The sequence below is a fragment of the Monodon monoceros genome, unplaced genomic scaffold, assembly GCF_005190385.1.
Source record: "Monodon monoceros isolate NGI ecotype Baffin Bay Population unplaced genomic scaffold, NGI_Narwhal_1 Super_Scaffold_6, whole genome shotgun sequence".
In the NCBI taxonomy this organism is placed as follows: domain Eukaryota; kingdom Metazoa; phylum Chordata; class Mammalia; order Artiodactyla; family Monodontidae; genus Monodon; species Monodon monoceros.
The window spans coordinates 82787646-82806080 of record NW_021703783.1 but is presented as its reverse complement, the minus strand read 5'-3'; the positions used below and the strand labels follow the sequence as shown (position 1 = coordinate 82806080).

At 42.0% G+C, this 18435-nt stretch overlaps 1 protein-coding gene across 1 annotated transcript in view; it reads left to right on the top strand.

Moving 5' to 3' along the window:
- The window catches only part of LOC114885260 (putative tetratricopeptide repeat protein 41), a 62815-nt gene extending 45880 nt beyond the window's left edge, over positions 1–16935 (top strand). Inside the window, 1 exon segment of the mRNA XM_029204891.1 lies at positions 15989–16935. The gene's annotated coding sequence lies outside the window, so the exon portion shown is untranslated.
- The last annotated feature ends 1500 nt before the right edge of the window (positions 16936–18435 follow it).

Genomic DNA, 18435 nt, shown 5'->3' with positions numbered 1-18435 from the left:
GAGGCTCTGCTTTTAGGCACATAAGGGCTCTCAGGAATCAAATGCCTCGGCTTGTAATAATTCTAATGTCAGTGTGGCCTACTTTGGGGTGGCATATCGTGATCCCCTTTATCTACCTTTAATGGAAAATGTCTATCTACATGGAGCGTGCCTGAGGAACTCATAGAATAAGAAGGAAGCCAGAACCACATGTAGCTGGGACTCATCGTTAGTCATTTTTAAAGAAGTTTTGGGGCCTCTGTAGTAAAAGCGTTACCGAAGGTTAGTCATCAAAGCGATCCTCTTTAAGGATTTTTGCACTGAGGGAAGAAAAGAGCTATGGTGTATGACACTTACACTGTATCTATTCAGTGAGGATTTAGTGCTTTATACATTGGAATGCATGACAGGACTATAAGGATGTGTTATCTTAACCTAACCAGTTTGTAGGTCTGGGGTGGTTTGGGAGATTCATTCACCCGGTTAAGATAAACAAGCCTCCTACTGCGCACCCTACCCCGCCCCCGCAGCACTCAGCCTGAAGCTGCCTATGTGAGTGGCAGCCCAATCACCCAATCACAAGTCATTGCTTGCATCTGCCTTTGTGACTCTGGATTGGAGGCTCTTGTAAGAAACTTTCCTTTGTCTGAGTTTTTCTCCTTGTGGGAGCAGTTCCTCAGGTGCTCTGCAGGGGCTGCTTACTACTTTGAAATGGTCTCCTAGGTCCTCCAACGTGAATTTTATGAATGCCGTATGGCCTGTATTTCAATCTAAATGACAATTTGTCTTGGTCTTTTCTAGATGCGGTAATAGACAAATGGGATGGGACAGATGGGAACTCTGTCCCCTGTGCTCAAAGAACCGTCCTGGGGGATCCCCCGTATGTGGGGGATCCAAAAACAAACGAAGTTAATTTCTCCCTTTAAGCAAATTCTTGTTTTGTTAGGAGGCAAAACAAACCTATTATAAAATATATAACACATGAAAGATTTAAAGCACAGCCTGGTTGGAGGAGGCTGAACTGGGTTTTAGTTTTTGCCTGGCCATAGCCAGTTATGTGACCTTTGCCAAGTCACAAGTGCTCTGGCCCAGGTCTATCTCTCCGCTCCATCTGTAACTAAGGATCTAGGGTTCTTTGAAGTTCTCTGCAGAGTTACTCTTCCATGTTTACATTTAAGGGAGACAGTGATCAGTAGCAGGAGGTTTTCCAGGGAAAGCCTCCCGGGAGGAATGCTTAAGGGAGATGGAGGGAGTGAGTTGGCCGAGGACGAGGCACTGCTAGGCAGGGGATATGCATGAATGAAGGTAGGAAGGTAGGAATAAACAAAGACGTGGAGAAGACCAATTGGGAGCTGGCAGGGGGGCTATGAGAAAGGGTGGGATGGGAGGTGAAGACGTAAGAAAACAGGCAGTGGTAGGAGAATCGAGGCAGTGCACTGATTTGAAGGCAGTTCTGTCTGTGGGCAAGTGGAGATTTAAGACTGAAGAAGGCTTGGGGGCCAATTACCCTTTCATGGTCTTATTCTGTTTAGGAGATTGTTTTGGAAACTCTTTAGAATCATTGAGAACTCAGCAAGGCTGTCTGAAGCCTGTCTACAATTTCAGAGTGAAGTGAATTCCCTGTGCATCCTGTGTAAATGCACGCCCACCCTCATTACTTCTTCACTCAGCTCTATTTTCCTTCATAGCACACTACCTAAAATTATGTATTTATTTATTAGTCTTTTTTGCCATTTAAAAAAACGGGAGTATAGTTGATTTACAATGTTTCAGGGATACAGCAAAGTGATTCAGTTATATAAATATATATATGTATAATTTTCCATTATGGTTTATTACAAGATATTGAATATAGTTCCCTGTGCTATACAGTAGGTCCTTGTTGTTTATCTATTTTATTAGTAGTTTGTATCCCAAACTCCTAATTTATCCCTCCCTCACCTTTCCGCTTTGGTAACCATAAGTTTGTTTTCTGTGTCTGTGAGTCTGTTTCTGTAGTAAGTTCATTTGTATTATTTTTGTAGATTCCACATATAAGTGATATCATGTGATGTTTGTCTTTCTCTGTCCTACTTGCTTCGCTTAGCATGGTCATCTCTAGGTCCATCCATGTTGCTGCAAATGGCATTATTTCATTCTTTTTTATGGCTGAGTAATATTCCTTTGTATACATGTACCACATCTTCTGTATCCATTTATCTGCTGACAGACATTTAGGTTGCTTCCATGTCTTGGCTATTATAAATAGTGCTGCTATGAACATTGGGGTGCATGTATCTTTTTGAATTAGAGTTTTCATCTTTTCTGGATATATGCCCAGGAGTGGGATTGCCAGATCATATGATAAGTCTATTTTTAGTTTTTTAAGGAACCTCCATACTGTTCTCCATAGTGGCTGCACCAATTTACATTCCCACCAGCAATGTAGGAGGGTTCCTTTTTCTCTACACTCTCTCCAGCATTTATTATTTGTAGACTTTTGAATGTTGGCCATTCTGACCAGTGTGAGGTGATACCTCACTGTAGTTTTGCATTTCTCTAATACTTAGTGATGTTGAACATCTCTTCATGTGCCTATTGGCCATCTGTATGTCTTCTTTGGAGAAATGTCTATTTAGATCTTATTAGTTTTTTAAAAAATCTGCCTTTCTTGCTAAAAAGAAGGAACTTGATCTGTCTTTCCACCATTGTATGCCCAGCTTCTGGAACAGTGGCTGGCACATAGTAGGTTCTCAGTAAAAATTTGCCATGGGAATGAACATATAATGGAGAAAATGACTTTGTTAATTCAGATTTACCCTTCCACTTTAGAAAAGCAAGTATTTATTATTAAGGGTATTTTAATGTTAATTACGTGTATTATAATTCATTCATTAATTCTTTCAACAAATATTTACTGAACCTTAAAGCAGTAAAAACAGATTTTATTCAAGACTATTGCAATAGGGGGAAAGAGACATTAGTACAGGACTGGGTTCAGTTCCAAATACGGGCATGGGCAAGTGGGAATTTGTAGCCAAGGAGTAGGGTGGGGGTCAGTGGATAGAAAATTACTAAGAGGCAACACCAAGGATAAGGGGAATTCTGGCTAAACGAACCTAGCAGGATTCTTGCTGAAGGCAGGCCAGGGTGATCACACATCACCTGGGGGATGGTGGAGAATGAGAAACTTGACTAGATATCGAGGGTAATCAGGTACTGAGGATGGCTAAACCCAGCAGGATTCTTGTTAAAATTGGACTACGTAGAGATGAACATAGAAACCCAAAAGTCAAGCCTAGCTGAAGAAGAGTTCAGAGAGCCTGAGTAGAGTTTGGTTAATGAGAGAATCTTTGCCAGGTGACAATCTCTGTTTTGGTTCCTGGGGATATAGCAGTGAGCAGGACAGGTGGAGACCCACACTGCCTTCACTGAGCTCACACTGACACCAACAGCTGTCAGACAACTAAATACAAGACTGTTTAGCTGCAATTGTGGAAAATGCCACCATAGAGATTGTGGTTGGACAACTAAACACACAGTGGCTGCACCACAGTTGTGCAAAGTGCTATCATGGCAAAATACAAGTGCTAACAGGGGACCTTGATCTGTTAGATGGAGGGGGATGGGTCGGGGGTGCTTCTCAGGAAATGACGCTGCCACTGAATGTGAAGGTGGATTTGCTTGTTGAGCAAAGTGGTGGGGAGGGAAAGGAGTCATCTAGGCAGTGAGGACAGAATTTGCAAATCTGGAAGGAACAAAAAGGGCCAGTGGGGCTAGTATGCAGAGACCGATGTGGGGGGGAGAGGGTGCATGAGGAGGATGTCAGAGAGATGTCACAGGCCCCGAGGCCTGTTCAGGGATTTGGGATGTTACCTGAAGAGCAACTGACACATACACACTACTATATATAAAATAGATAACTATTAAGGACCTACAGGGAACTCTACTCAATACTATGTAATGGCCTATATGGGAAAAGAATCTAAAAAAGAGTGGATAAATGTATTTGTATGACAGATTCACTTTGCTGTACACCTGAAAGTAACACAAAATTGTAAATCAATTCTACCCCAATAAAAAAAAAAAAAAAAAAAAAAGCAATTGAAAGCCAGTGCAAGGCTTTTGCAAAGTGAGGGAGTGTTAGGAACATAGGGTCCTTCATTCCTCTAGCATCATCATCACAAGAGATTTCTCACACAGCATGCTAAAATCATCTTGTATATCCAGAGTCATGAAGGAGCTCAAAGAACGCTTGCGGGCCTCTCACTGTTGTGGGCTCTCCCGGTGCGGAGCACAGGCTCTGGACGCGCGGGCTCAGTGGCCATGGCTCACAGGCCCAGCTGCTCCGCGGCATGCAGGATCTTCCCGGACCGGGGCACGAACCCATGTCCCCTGCACCGGCAGGCGGACTCTCAACCACTGCGCCACCAGGGAAGCCCTCAAAGAACCCTTTTTTGACTTCATTTCTATTTCTTTTTACTGTGTTTTGACCTCTCAAACGGACTGTGAACTCCCAGGGGCAGGGAACTTATTTATTCTTTGTATCTTCAAAGCATCACAAAGAGTGCTAGCTGTGCGTAAGTACTCTGTCAATGCAGGAAGGGTGAGGAAAGTGGATAAACAGTTTCTTTCTGGGGGGTTACACAATTTTCCTGGCTTTCCAACAGAAGTGATGGCTCTGATCCAGGCTAACAACATTAAAAGAAGTGACCTAAATTGTATTTTAGCCTAATGAGAACAGTAATTTTTAGGTCACTTATTTATTTATTTATTTATTTATTTATTTATTAGGCTGCATTGGGTCTTCGTTGCTGCGCACAGGCTTTCTCTGGTTGTGGCAAGCAGGGGCTACTCTTCGTTTTGGTGTGCAGGCTTCTTATTGCGGTGGCTTCTCTTGTTGCCAAGCACGGGCTCTAGGAGGCGCAAGCTTCAGTAGTTGCGACGCGTGGGCTCTAGGGTGCAGGGGCTTCAGTAGTTGTGGTGTGCGGGCTCAGTAGTTGTGGCGCACAGGCTTAGTTGCTCCGTGGCATGTGGGATCTTCCCGGACCAGGGATCGAACCCATGTCCCCTGCATTGGCAGGCGGATTCTTAACCACTGCGCCACAAGGGAAGTCCCTAGGTGACTTTTTAGATATCAGTTTAGATTACAGATTAATGACATTAATTGCTAGCTTGAAAGTTTTGGCACCTGCACCTTCCTTAATCTTTTATTATTACATTTAATCAATGTATAGAATACAGTATAATCTTCCAAGGGGTATAAAAATAGTGGGCTTCCAGCAATGATCATTCAGATTTTAATTATACTCACAACATTTTAATGCATGAGATTATACTAAGCACATATGAAAATGGTGGATTTGTGAGAGGGTGATAATCCTAAAGTTTGTTTCTCCTTCTGATCACATTTTCATGAGGCATTTATTCAAAAGTGAAATCTCTTTCTGTTCAATATTTCCTTGAAATATTTCCTCATCTCCTTTCAGCTTCTTTGATCCAGTTTCAAGAACAAATCTTAACCTCATGAAACTGCTAATTCTAGAGATTTTAGTACTAATCCTGACATGAAAAGAGGGTTTTTGTGATGTATATTCCCTACTACCTCTGACACAGACCAATCTTTTTTTTTTCTTCTCCTTCTCTGATAAATGCTTAGATCCGCCTACTGAGAAATCATTACAGTGGGAGGAAAAAGCAGAAATGTGGCTTTTCATATTCTGTTCTATCAGCTGAGGGTTCTATACGGAATTGTTTATTTTGGATGAAGTATGGTAGATGAACATTATTTTACTTCCCTCTCCCTGGGATTCTTTCATAGAAGACATATCAAGCACTTCAGTCACATGTAGAAGGAAGAAATTAAACAAAGGCTCTACAGGGTGACCTTCAGTGGGGTGAGTCAGTCCTTTTTTCCTCATTTGATTTTAAAATGCTTGGCTCAGCCAGAGTCCTCTTCTCTATAGCAGGGGGTTCCTTAATCCAAAAAGTCAGCTAAGTGATACAGACAAACTTCACATTTTCATTTTAACTTAAGCATATATATGTAATTCTTTACCTAAACTTAAAAATTTGGAGTTAAGATCTTTGCTTTTAATGGGTCCTCTGATTGGAATTGGATGTCACCTTTCTCAAAATGCATCACACACAATTTCTAGTTTTGGTTTCTGTAAGGTAAGAACTTAGGCAATTGTGATGCTTCTGGGCAGGATACTTTTTTTTTTTTTTAAACATCTTTATTGGAGTATAATTGCTTTACAATGTTGTGTTAGTTTCTGCTGTATAACAAAGTGAATCAGCTATATGTATACATATATCCCCATATCCCCTCCTTCTTGCGTCTTTCTCCCACCCTCCCTATCCCACCCCTCTAGGTGGTCACAAAGCACCGAGCTGATCTCCCTGTGCTATACAGCTGCTTCCCACTAGCTATCTATTTTACGTTTGGTAGTGTATATATGTCCGTGCCACTCTCTCACTTTGTCACAGCTTACCCTTCCCCGTCCCCATATCTTCAAGTCCATTCTCTAGTAGGTCTGTGTCTTTATTCCTGTCTTACCCCTAGGTTCCTCATGACCTTTTTTTTTTTCCCTTAGATTCCATATATATGTGTTAGCATATGGTATTTGTTTTTCTCTTTCTGACTTACTTCACTCTGTATGACAGACTCTAGGTCCATCCACCTCACTACAAATAACTCAATTTCTTTTCTTTTTATGGCTGAGTAATATTCCATTGTATATATGTGCCACATCTTCTTTATCCATTCATCCGATGATGGACACTTAGGTTGCTTCCATCTCCTGGCTATTATAAATAGAGCTACAGTGAACACTTTGGTACATGACTCTTTTTGAATTATGGTTTTCTCAGGGTATATGCCCAGTAGTGGGATTGCTGGGTCATATGGTAGTTCTATTTTTAGTTTTTTAAGGAACCTCCATACTGTTTTCCATAGTGGCTGTATCAATTTACATTCCCACCAGCAGTGTAAGAGTGTTCCCTTTTCTCCACACCCTCTCCAGCATTTATTGTTTCTAGATTTTTTGATGATGGCCATTCTGACTGGTGTCAGATGGTATCTTATTGTAGTTTTAATTTATATTTCTCTAATGATTAATGATGTTGAGCATTCTTTCATGTGTTTGTTGGCAATCTGTATATCTTCTTTAGAGAAATGTCTGTTTAGGTCTTCTGCCCATTTTTGGATTGGGTTGTTTGTTCTTTTGTTATTGAGCTGCTTGTAAATTTTGGAGATTAATCTTTTTTCAGTTGCTTCATTTGCAAATATTTTCTCCCATTCTGAGGGTTGTCTTTCGGTCTTGTTTATGGTTTCCTTTGCAGTGCAAAAGCTTTGAAGTTTCATTAGGTCCCATTTGTTTAGTTTTGTTTTTATTTCCGTTTCTCTAGGAGGGGGGTCAAAAAGGATCTTGCTGTGATTTATGTCATAGAATGTTCTACCTATGTTTTCCTCTAAGAGTTTGGTAGTTTCTGGCCTTACATTTACATCTTTAATCCATTTTGAGCTTATTTTTGTGTATGGTGTTAGGGAGTGATCTAATCTCATACTTTTACATGTACCTGTCCAGTTTTCCCAGCACCACTTATTGAAGAGGCTGTCTTTTCTCCACTGTATATTCTTGCCTCCTTTATCAAAGATAAGGTGACCATATGTGCGTGGGTTCATCTCTGGGCTTTCTATCCTCCTCCATTGATCTATATTTCTGTTTTTGTGCCAGTACCATACTGTCTTGATTACTGTAGCTTTGTAGTATAGTTTGAAGTCAGGGATCCTGATTCCTCCAGCTCCACTTTTCGTTCTCAAGATTGCTTTGGCTATTCGGGGTCTTTTGTGTTTCCATACAAATTGTGAAAATTTTTGTTCTAGTTCTGTGAAAAATGCCAGTGGTACTTTGATAGGGATTTCATTGAATCTGTAGATTGCTTTGGGCAGTAGAGTTATTTTCGCAATGTTGATTCTTCCAATCCAAGAACATGGTATATCTCTCCATCTATTTGTATCATTTAATTTCTTTCATCAGTGTCTTATAATTTTCTGCATACAGGTCTTTTGTCTCCTTAGGTAGGTTTATTCCTAGATATTTTATTCTTTTTGTTGCAGTGGTAAATGGGAGTGTTTTCTTAATTTCATTTTCAGAGTTTTCATCATTAGTGTATAGGAATGCCAGAAATTTCTGTGCATTAATTTTGTATCCTGCTACTTTACCAAATTCATTGATTAGCTCTAGTAGTTTTCTGGTAGCATCTTTGGGATTCTCTATGTATAGTATCATGTCACCTTGGGCAGGATACTTTTGATTGCTACCTTTTCCTGCCTTAAATCTTTTATGGTTTTCTTGTTCGCTCACAAGTTGAAAGAATTCCAAAGCATTCAGCCTGTTTTTCATAGAAAACAACTCTTTCATTTCACCCTCATATCTTCCTAGTTTGTACCATACTAAATTCAATTACCAAAATTAGACTAACAAATTCAGTTGACTCTTGGTCATGCTAGAAGCAATGCTAGTTAGGAGCAGAAGTATGCCAGCACAGGAGGGATGAACCTGCTAGCTGCAGGCATTTAGTGTGCCCTGGGAATCAGGTAGAAAGTTTTGCAGAGGAAATAGAGGGCCCTATTTAATAAGTAGAGGGTTAATCCAGCAGTCTATTTTATGTCTGTTAGCAGAGCTTACTTTTTACTTGTTGTGTGTGTTGGATAATTTTTAACAGGTTATGTATTTGTAAATTCTCTTGGTTGCAGGAAAATGTCAAATATTCCTTATAAGCTTAGAAAACTTTTAATCCTGGAAGGGACTCTAGAGATTATTCAGCTATCTTAAAGCTGAGGAAATCGCAGGTATGTCATATGACTTAGCCCAGTACAGGTGATCTGAGAATCCTATCAGTTAGATAATAGAATCATTGAGGCTTAGAAAGACCTAGTGACATTTCAGAACTTCGCAGTTAGTAAGTAGTAGACTTACGACTTGGAACCCAGTCCTCTGACCCTAAATCCTGTGCTCTTTCTACCCTTCATGGGCTCCAGGAATTTGTGGTCTTGTTGGGATGATAAGCGCATAAAAGAGAACTGAAATCCAATGTGATATGTGTGGTGACAGACATTGTTAGAAGGTGTGGGGGGCATATAAAAGAGGCAACAAGTAAGCCTTTCCAGAGAAAGTGACCTGGCTGTGACTCCTGACAGGCGTTTGTCCGGTAAAGAAGGTGAGGAAGAGCATTTCAAGCAAGAAACAATAGCATGAACAAAGGCGAGGGAGATGAATCAGGGGGGTGTGAACCTCTGGAATGGGAGGGTTGGGAGGTGATATTGGAGAAGTCAGCAAGGTTTAGGGCATGGCAGATCTTGTCTGCCATGGTAAAGGGTTCATCAGAGGAGGTGCTGTAGAATTTCCAGCACTAAGGGTGGTAGATTAGCATGTTTTTTTTTTTTTTTTTTTTTTCGCCGAGCTGTGCAGCATGTGGGATCTTACTTCCCTGACCAGGGATCGAACCCACGCCCCCAGCAGTGGAAGCACAGAGTCTTAACCACTGGACCGCCAGGGAAGTCCGTAGATTTGCATTTTAGATCCAATACTCTCGTGGCTGAATAGAGGATGGAATTGGTCGAGAGGAGAATGGAGACTCTCCTGTGTTAACTAAGAGAGGACAAGACAAATGGAGAGAAAGTGGTGTATTTGCGATTTAGTCAGTAAATCCAGCAGTGCGTGATTGGGTAGCAGGGGAGGGAAAAGGAACAGTCTGAGGCATTCCCCAGTTTATGGCTATATCCACTGCCGGTGCAACTGGGTGGATGGAGCTGTCGGCAGGAAGCACAAGGTTGAGAGGTGGGATGGGAGCCATGATGAGCTAATTTGGGGCCCGTTGATTTGAATCTCTTAGCTGAGTGGAGGTGTTCAGTAGGTAGAAGAATATATGAGTCTAGTGCTTAGGAGCTAGAAGACTGAGCTGGAGAAAAATATTCGGGAGTCCTTAGCATACACATGGTGGCCAAACCCTGTAGAACAGTTGAAAGAGCCAAGAAGAATAAAAGACAAGAAGATGGCAGGAGATAGAACTTGGGAGAATGCTGTACAGTATTTAAGGGATGAGCAGAGGAAAAAGTTGTAGCAAGAGATGAGGAATGGTTCTAGAAGTAGGCAGAATATCAGTAAAATCATGGAAGCTAAGAAAGGAGACGGCTGCCCAGGGCTAAACTCCATGTACCTATGGTCACCTCATCTATGACAGAGGAGGCCAGAATATACAATGGAGCAAAGACAGCCTCTTCAGTAAGCGGTGCTGGGAAAACTGGACAGCTACATGTAAAAGAATGAAATCAGAACACTCCCTAACACCATACACAAAAATAAACTCAAAATGGATTAGAGACCTAAATGTAAGGCCAGACACTATAAAACTCTTAGAGGAAAACATAGGCAGAACACTCGTTGATATAAATTGCAGTAAGATCTTTTTTGACCCACATCCTAGAGTAATGAAAATAAAAACAAAAGTAAACAAACGGGGCCTAATTAAAATTAAAAGCTTTTGCACAGCAAAGGAAACCTTAAATAAGATGAAAAGACAACCCTCAGAATGGAGGAAAATATTTGCAAACGAAGCAACTGACAAGGGATTAATGTCCACAATATATAAGCAGCTTATGCAGCTCAATATCAAAAAATAACCCAATCAAAAAATGGGCGGAAGACCTAAATAGACATTTCTTCAAAGAAGACATACAGATGGCCAACAAACACATGAAAAGATGCTCAACATCACTAATTATTAGAGAAATGCAAATCAAAACTACAATGAGGTACCACCTCACACAGGTCAGAATGGACATCATCAAAAACTCTTGGGACTTCCCTGGTGGTGCAGTGGTTAAGAATCTGCCTGCCAATGCAGGGGACACAGGTTTGAGCCCTGGTCTGAGAAGCTCCCATATGCCATGGAGCACCAAAGCCCGTGTGCCACAACTACTGAGCCTGCGCTCTAGAGCCCGTGAGCCACAACTACTGAGCCTGTGTGCCACAACTACTGAAGTCCGTGCGCCTAGAGCCCGTGCTCTGCAACAAGAGAAGCCATCACCATAAGAAGCGCGTGCACCGCAACAAAGAGTAGTCCCCGCTCGCCGCAACTAGAGAAAGCCCACACGCAGCAACAAAGACCCAACACAGCCAAAAAAAGAAAAAAATCTACAAACGATAAATGATGGAGATGGTGTGGAGAAAAGGGAACCCTCTTAACACTGGGATGTAAATTGATATAGCCACTATGGAAAACAGTATGGAGTTTCCTTAAAAAATTAAAGATAGAACTACCATATGGCACAGCATTCCCACTACTGGGCATATACCCAGGGAAAACCATAATTCAAAAAGACACATGCACCTCAGTGTTCATAACAGCACTATTTACAATAGCCAGGACATGGAAGCAACCTAAATGTCCATCAACAGAGTAATAAAGAATATGTGGTATATTTACAATGGACTATTACTCAGCCATGAAAAGGAACGAAACTGTGTCATTTGTAGAGATGTGGATGGACCCAGAGAGTGTCATACAGAGTGAAGTAAGTCAGAAAGAGAAAAACAAATATCGTATATTAATGCATATGTGTGGAATCTAGAAAAATGGTATAGATGACCTTATTTGCAAAGCAGAAATAGAGACGCAAGTGTAGAGAACAAATGTATGGATACCAAGGGGGAAAGGGGTGGGTTGGGAGGAAATGGGAGACTGGGATTGACACATATACACTATTGATACTAGGTATAAATTAGGCAACTGAGGGGAACATATTGTATAGCACAAGGAGCTCTACTTCATGCACTGTAGTGTCCTAAAAGAGAGGGAAATCCCAAAGGGAGGAGATATATGTATATGTATGGCTGATTCATTTTGCTGTGCAGTAAAAGCTAACACAACATTGTAAAGCAACTATACTCCAGTAAAAATTGATTTAAAAAAAATGGAGAGGGCTGAGAGCTGACCACCAGATCTAGAACAGACGATTGCATTTAGCAACATATCGGTCACAGGGAACTATCAATTTTGGTGGAATGGTAGGGAAAACAGCCTGTGTAAGAGAGAACAATGAATCTGTTCCCTCTACCCAAAGGTGGGGTCTGCAACGGCTCAGCCCCTTGAATTGGTAGAGTGAGCTCATGCAGTACTGGGGACGATGACAGAGGTCATCTGCCGGCAGGTCCCTCTGAGCAGACTAGCCGATGGTCTCAGTGAAGAGGGTGAAGGGAAAGAGCCATTCCCTACCCCCCCATAACCTTTTATTTTCTGTAGGGCAGAAATTGAAGACGCATGGAAACATCCCACTGCAAACTTTTACTCCATTTGGGACAATGATTGACAACTTTCTCCCTCCCCAGTCTATTTATAGACACACATTTATTGAAAGAACGAGCAAACAAGCTTAATTTCTCAAACTGAAGGACTTCTGACAAACTTTAGACATGGCATATTTATCAAAGAAAAAGAAACTTTCAACAGAGAACCTTTAAATCCTGCATAATCCTCCTTCCTGATTACACATTGGCAGCCTGTCTTCTGGATGGAGAATGTAGGCTGTGATTATCTCCACTTCTTTACCCATTTGCTCCCAGCACAGTGGGGAAGCTCATTGTTGGGCAGGGTCCACAGACTCTGGACTCATTCAGGGACACTTCCTGAGGCTCTCCACCAACACCTGCGATTTTCCTTGTTACCTGGTGACAACAACCTGAATTATAGTTGTGGGCCCCGGGGAGGAAATGAACACAGGACTGGCATTGTAAAAATCTACCTGTTAGTTGACAGCAAATATAATACAAAGCAAGAGGAATAGGCTTAAATTTCAGTAGAATAAAGATTAGAAAAAGTTGTACTTTAGAAGATTACTTAAAAAGGCAGTGGACTGTCTTTGGATAAAATATCTTTCTTTTTCCAGAGGAAATAATAAAGATACTCCTTTATTTTTTAATATAAAGCACTAAAAAAAGGGGGAGACTAGGAAAACTTACCATTTAAAATCTGGGAATAGATTTTTTAAGGAAGTTAGTTAGTGGGACCTTCCCTCAGTCTCATTCCCAATTCACACTACCTTGGAAATAGGGTAGGTATGGCTGTCCAGATGTAGAAAATGGAAAAGATAACAGATGGTTCCTGTCTAGCTGTGGTTTTATAGAAAAATCTCCTAAGGAACCAACGTGAGAGAGAGAACAGTGTTCTCGTTTCCCACCTCTAGAACTTATGGTCCTTGGATCTAGGGACCTGGGTTTAAATCTCAGTTCTGCTATTTTCTGGGCTTGTGGACATAAACTCTCTGAGTCTCAAGTTTCTTGGTAGCCAAAAGGGGATAATAATCTCTGCCTCTAGGGTTATTCTGAAGATTTAATGAGGTGTTATATACAAAACAACCAACAGACTCTGCAATTAAATATTAGGTTCTCTCCTCGTCCAGAATGAAGATTTGAAGTGGGAAGAAGGTTCAGTGACCTCTTTCCTGTGGAAATGAACTCATCCTGGACTTTCCTCTTCTCTGGGTTGAAAGGACTGACCTGGCTGGGTAGTGCTGTCCAGCTGGTACCGACCCTGAGGGAAGATGGGGTGGGCTGGGGTTGGCCTGAGCTAAGAGTGTCCTTTCCTGGCAACTACTGTGCTTTTGCTGCCAGAAAGAGATAGGTTGTGTTCAAGAAAGTGCTGAGGTCAAAGCTATCAGTACAGGTCCAGATGGTTCATGAGGGTGCCACGGTGTGTGGCCAAGAGGTAGTGTGGGGAGCACAGGCATGAAATAGTGTCTGTCAAGGGCATCAGCAGCTGGTCTGGGTGACAGTCTCAATCTCCCAGCAAGTCAGAGCCTCTTAAAGGGCCTTCAGGCAGAACGAACAGTCTGCAGGCCTGGTTACTGGCATCCAGAGGAACTCTGAGAATGAGTTCCTGCCTAGCCAGACCTGAGACATTCCGACTCTATTCTTCCCCACTTTACCTTTTAAGGCCTGTTAAGGCCAATGCTACATGGTCATCCCAAGCTGGGTAATTCACAAGTGCTTTCTGCTGAGTTATGTTGGGGCAACTGAGAACCTCATAGAGAGTCATGAAAATAATTCACACAGAAGAAAAATAGCCCCTGATTGCTAAGTGGAGCCAACAGCTGGAACTCCCCTTCAGATTTTCAGCAGGAGCTGTGGGCAATGTGAGATCTGTGCTATGACCCATGAAGCAGAGCTACAAGAGAGAACATCTCTGCAAACAGAAGCCGTAGCGTGGATCCTCAGAAGGACAATCCGGTATGGGGTGAAGAGGCAGCCTAGCATAGCAGTAAAGGGCATGGGCTTGTGGATGAGGCTGACCCAGGATCGTTCTACCACAAACTGGAGTGACTTACTTGACCTCTTTCAGTTTTCTCATCTTTAAAAGTCAATGAACGTGCACAAAAAATTCTCTGGAAGGATACACGTTTTAGGAGAAGACTGCACAGATGAAGACCAAGATGGGAGAGACAGTTTTTACTTCATACCTTTATACATTTTCATTTTTGAATCATGTGGATATGCATCCTATTAAAAAGAATAAATGACAAAAATAAAAGACAAGTGATGATAGTTTATACCTTGCAGGATAACACAAGCCTGATAGATAGTACTCAACCAATTTGCAGTGTTTATTATTATTAATATTAATACAGGGATGCTGGCTGGGTCATCTGCCAGTGTTTTTTACCTTTAAATACCCAGCAGTCCCTTATCATGTATCCAGATTGATGCCCTACATGCACCGGCCTTACATTATGTTTATAATCAATGGTATAAATTTAGCCCCTTAAAAGTAGTAATGTACCGACTTCCCTGGAGGTCCAGTGGTTAAGACTCCACACTCCCAATGCAGGGGACCCGGGTTTGATCCCTGGTCAGGGAACTAGATCCACATGCGGCAACTAAAGGTCCAGCAACTAAAAGATCTGGCACGTGGCAGTGAAGAATGAATGAATGAATGAATAAATAAATATTTTTAAAAAAGCAGTCTTGTAAATGGGTAAAATGAGTAAATGAGTGCCACTTGCAAATTGACTGTAATTTTTTTTTTTTTTTTACTTTTCACACATTTTAGAGAATTACATTAAATTATTGACAATGGCACATGGCACTGTATAATGAACACCTATATACCCTTTATCTTTAGTCACCAGCTGTTAACACTTTGGTCATACTTATGTTTTCTTTCATATACACACACATACACATGCATACATATATATTTTTTTTCTGGACTATTTGAAAGTTAGTTGCAGATGTGACACTTTTATCTCTAAATACTTCAGCATGTGTCTTCTGAGAACAGGACATTCCCCTACATAACCACAGTACAATGATCAAACCCAGGAAATTTAACCATTACATAAGAGTATTATCTAATGTACAATCCATATGCAAATGTTCCCAAGTGTCCCTCCCAGTAAATGTTCTTTATAGCTGTTTGCTTTTTGATCCAGAATTCTGTTGAGGATCTTCCACTGCATTTGGTCGTCTCCTTTAGTCTAGAACATTTAAGTAGGGCTTGTTTTGCCTTTCATGACACAGTTTTGAAGAGCCTAAGTCAGTTTCTACCCTACCCTCCCTGCCCCAATGTGCTTCAGTTTGTATCTGTTGTTTTTTTTTTTTTTTTTTTTTTTGCGGTACGCGGGCCTCTCACTGTTGTGATCTCTCCCGTTGCGGAGCACAGGCTCCGGACGCACAGGCTCAGCGGCCATGGTTCACGGGCCCAGCTGCTCCGCGGCATGTGGGATCTTCCCGGACCAGGGCACGAACCCGTGTCCCCTGCAACAGCAAGCGGACTTTCAACCACTGCGCCACCAGGGAAGCCCTGTATCTGTTTTTTGATAATTAGACTCAGGTTAATTGTTTTTGGCAGGAATACTACAACAGGTGATGTTCCAATGCCACCTTTTATAAATGTTTTTTATCCTTTTAAATGTGTGAAGCCAGGAGTCATTTAAAAATTTCTAATATTCTTATTTTCAAATATCCAGCAGGTCAATTATTGATAAGTGACTCTTGTCATCAAGTCATGATGGAGGCTGTGGGCTATTTGTACAGATCGCTTGATTCAAGGGCCACCTACCTGGGATCTGCTCATTCATCGATCAGTGGGATCCTGCAGTGAGTTTCTATTCTATGTCTCAACAAGAAATAGGCTTCAGGTTATTCATGTTCTATAAATGACCTCTTGACAACTTTTGATCCTTTGCAGCCTCCTGAGGGACACTGAGTGGATCCGGGGTAGGAGATGTTGGCCTCAAGGCATGAGCCAGCAATATTCTGAGGGTCCCAGGAATGGCGCCTCATTATGGGAGCACTTGATTAAGTTAAACTATCACAGCGCTCAGAGTTCCGACACAGTGAGCTCGGCAGTGTGCACCAGGGCAGATAAGCTACAGGGGGCTAAAAGCTTGGACTTGGTGCCTCATACAATTTCAGATAAATCAAAATATGCTTCAGGACAAGGGAAAAAGTTCTTGAGACCCATTATTTCCGTTTCTGCTGAGGAAAAGACCTGACTGAAGACACAAAGTAATGTTGCAATATGGCATGAAAGATTGTTCCTCTAAGATTTTATCTTTGGGTAAAATGGATGGTGCAGTAAAGCTTTCATGGCAAAGGATTTTGTCAGCTAAAAGCGAGAGTGAAAAACGCCAAATTACCGCAGTTTACCAGCATCCCCTGCTAAGGTCTCTTAGCACAAATAATCCCTGGGAATCCTTATCTGAGCTCATCTCAGAGAAGTGGCTTTTTCATAGCCCAGATTACAGTTCAATTTCTCAGAAGTGTTTTTTGCAGAGAAGATCTCAGTTTGAAACAAATTGATGAAGTCCTCAAATGATACTAATAAAGAATAAAAATTATCACGGGCTCTTCTGTGTCAGTAATTTTTTTCTACTTGTCTTTATTTAGAACTCTTTTTTTTTTTTTTTCGGTACACGGGCCTCTCACTGTTGTGGCCTCTCCCGTTGCGGAGCACAGGCTCCGGAGGCGCAGGCTCAGCAGCCATGGCTCACGGGCCCAGCCGCTCCGCGGAATGTGGGATCTTCCCGGACCGGGGCACGAACCCATGTCCCCTGCATCGGCAGGCGGACTCTCAACCACTGCGCCACCAGGGAAGCCCTATTTAGAACTCTTTGATGAGATATTTTCTAATCAAGAAAATAATCAAGGTGATAATCAAGGTTATTGGGATTTTATTTATTTTTTAGCCACTTAAAATATTTTAACGGATTATAGCTAAAAAGAACAATTTTTAAGTGATTCATATTTCTGTGGTACTAAAACTATAAAGTAAGTTTAAAGTACTAGAGTCCATGGATTTGATACCATATCTGTTTTAAACATTGTAATTGCCTCTCTTTTGTCAGTGATTTGTAAGATATTACCTATTAACTGTTGAGGATTACTTACTGGCTTCTTTCTCTCTTATCACCAACTAAATCCAACCTATTACTTTAGGAATCCAAGTGGAAGAATGGGCTCAGCTGTGTGACTTTAAGAATGCTATGTTGGGCTTCCCTGGTGGCACAGTGGTCAAGAATCTGCCTGTCAATGCAGGGGACACGGGTTTAAGCCCTGGTCTGGGAAGATCCCACATGCCGTGGAGCAACTAAGCCCGTGAACCACAACTACTGAGCCCACGTGCCACAACTACTGAAGCCTGTGCGCCTAGAGCCTGGGATCTGCAACAAGAGAAGCCACCGCAATAAGAAGCCTGCGCACAACAACAAAGAGTAGCCCCTGCTCGCCGCAACTAGAGAAAGCCCCCGCGCAGCAACGAAGGCCCAATGCGGCCAAAAATTAATAAAATAAAATAAATTTTTATATCCATCTATCTATCTATATATATGAATGCTATGTCACTTCTCTTAGCTTTAGTTCCATCACTTATAAAATGGGAGAAATTATGGTGCTTACTTTTTAGGATTACTGAGAGGACTGCATGAGAAAATGCACATTGCAAGCCTTCAATAAATAGTAGTTACTGTCTGTCATGGTCTAACCCAGAGCCCACCTTTTTCCATGAAAACATCTCCTGATCCCTCCAGCCCACAACTTAAGCATACACTAATGCTTTGAGTTATTTGTCTTAAATCGTGCCCCACCTATTTCACAGATGGCAGTGTGGTCTCCCAGGCAGACAACCAGCCTTGAGGGTTATTCATTGCACTCCACCAGCGCCCTGCTCCACCGTAACCACGGGGTAGCTCGGCAAGCTCTCGCAGTCCAATGATTCCCAGACGGGTTCTGGGCGGGCCGCATCAGACTTTCCCGCAGGAGCCAAGTCTGACTTAGTCCACACAGAAATGTCGCGTGCTGGGGGTTGCTGTTTATTTGGCTTTGGTGGAATCACAACGCTCAGAACGGGTGCAGCCTCGCAGGTCTGAGAGAAGACAGGTGCACCGTGCTGGTCAGCTTGGGCATGAGCAGGGGG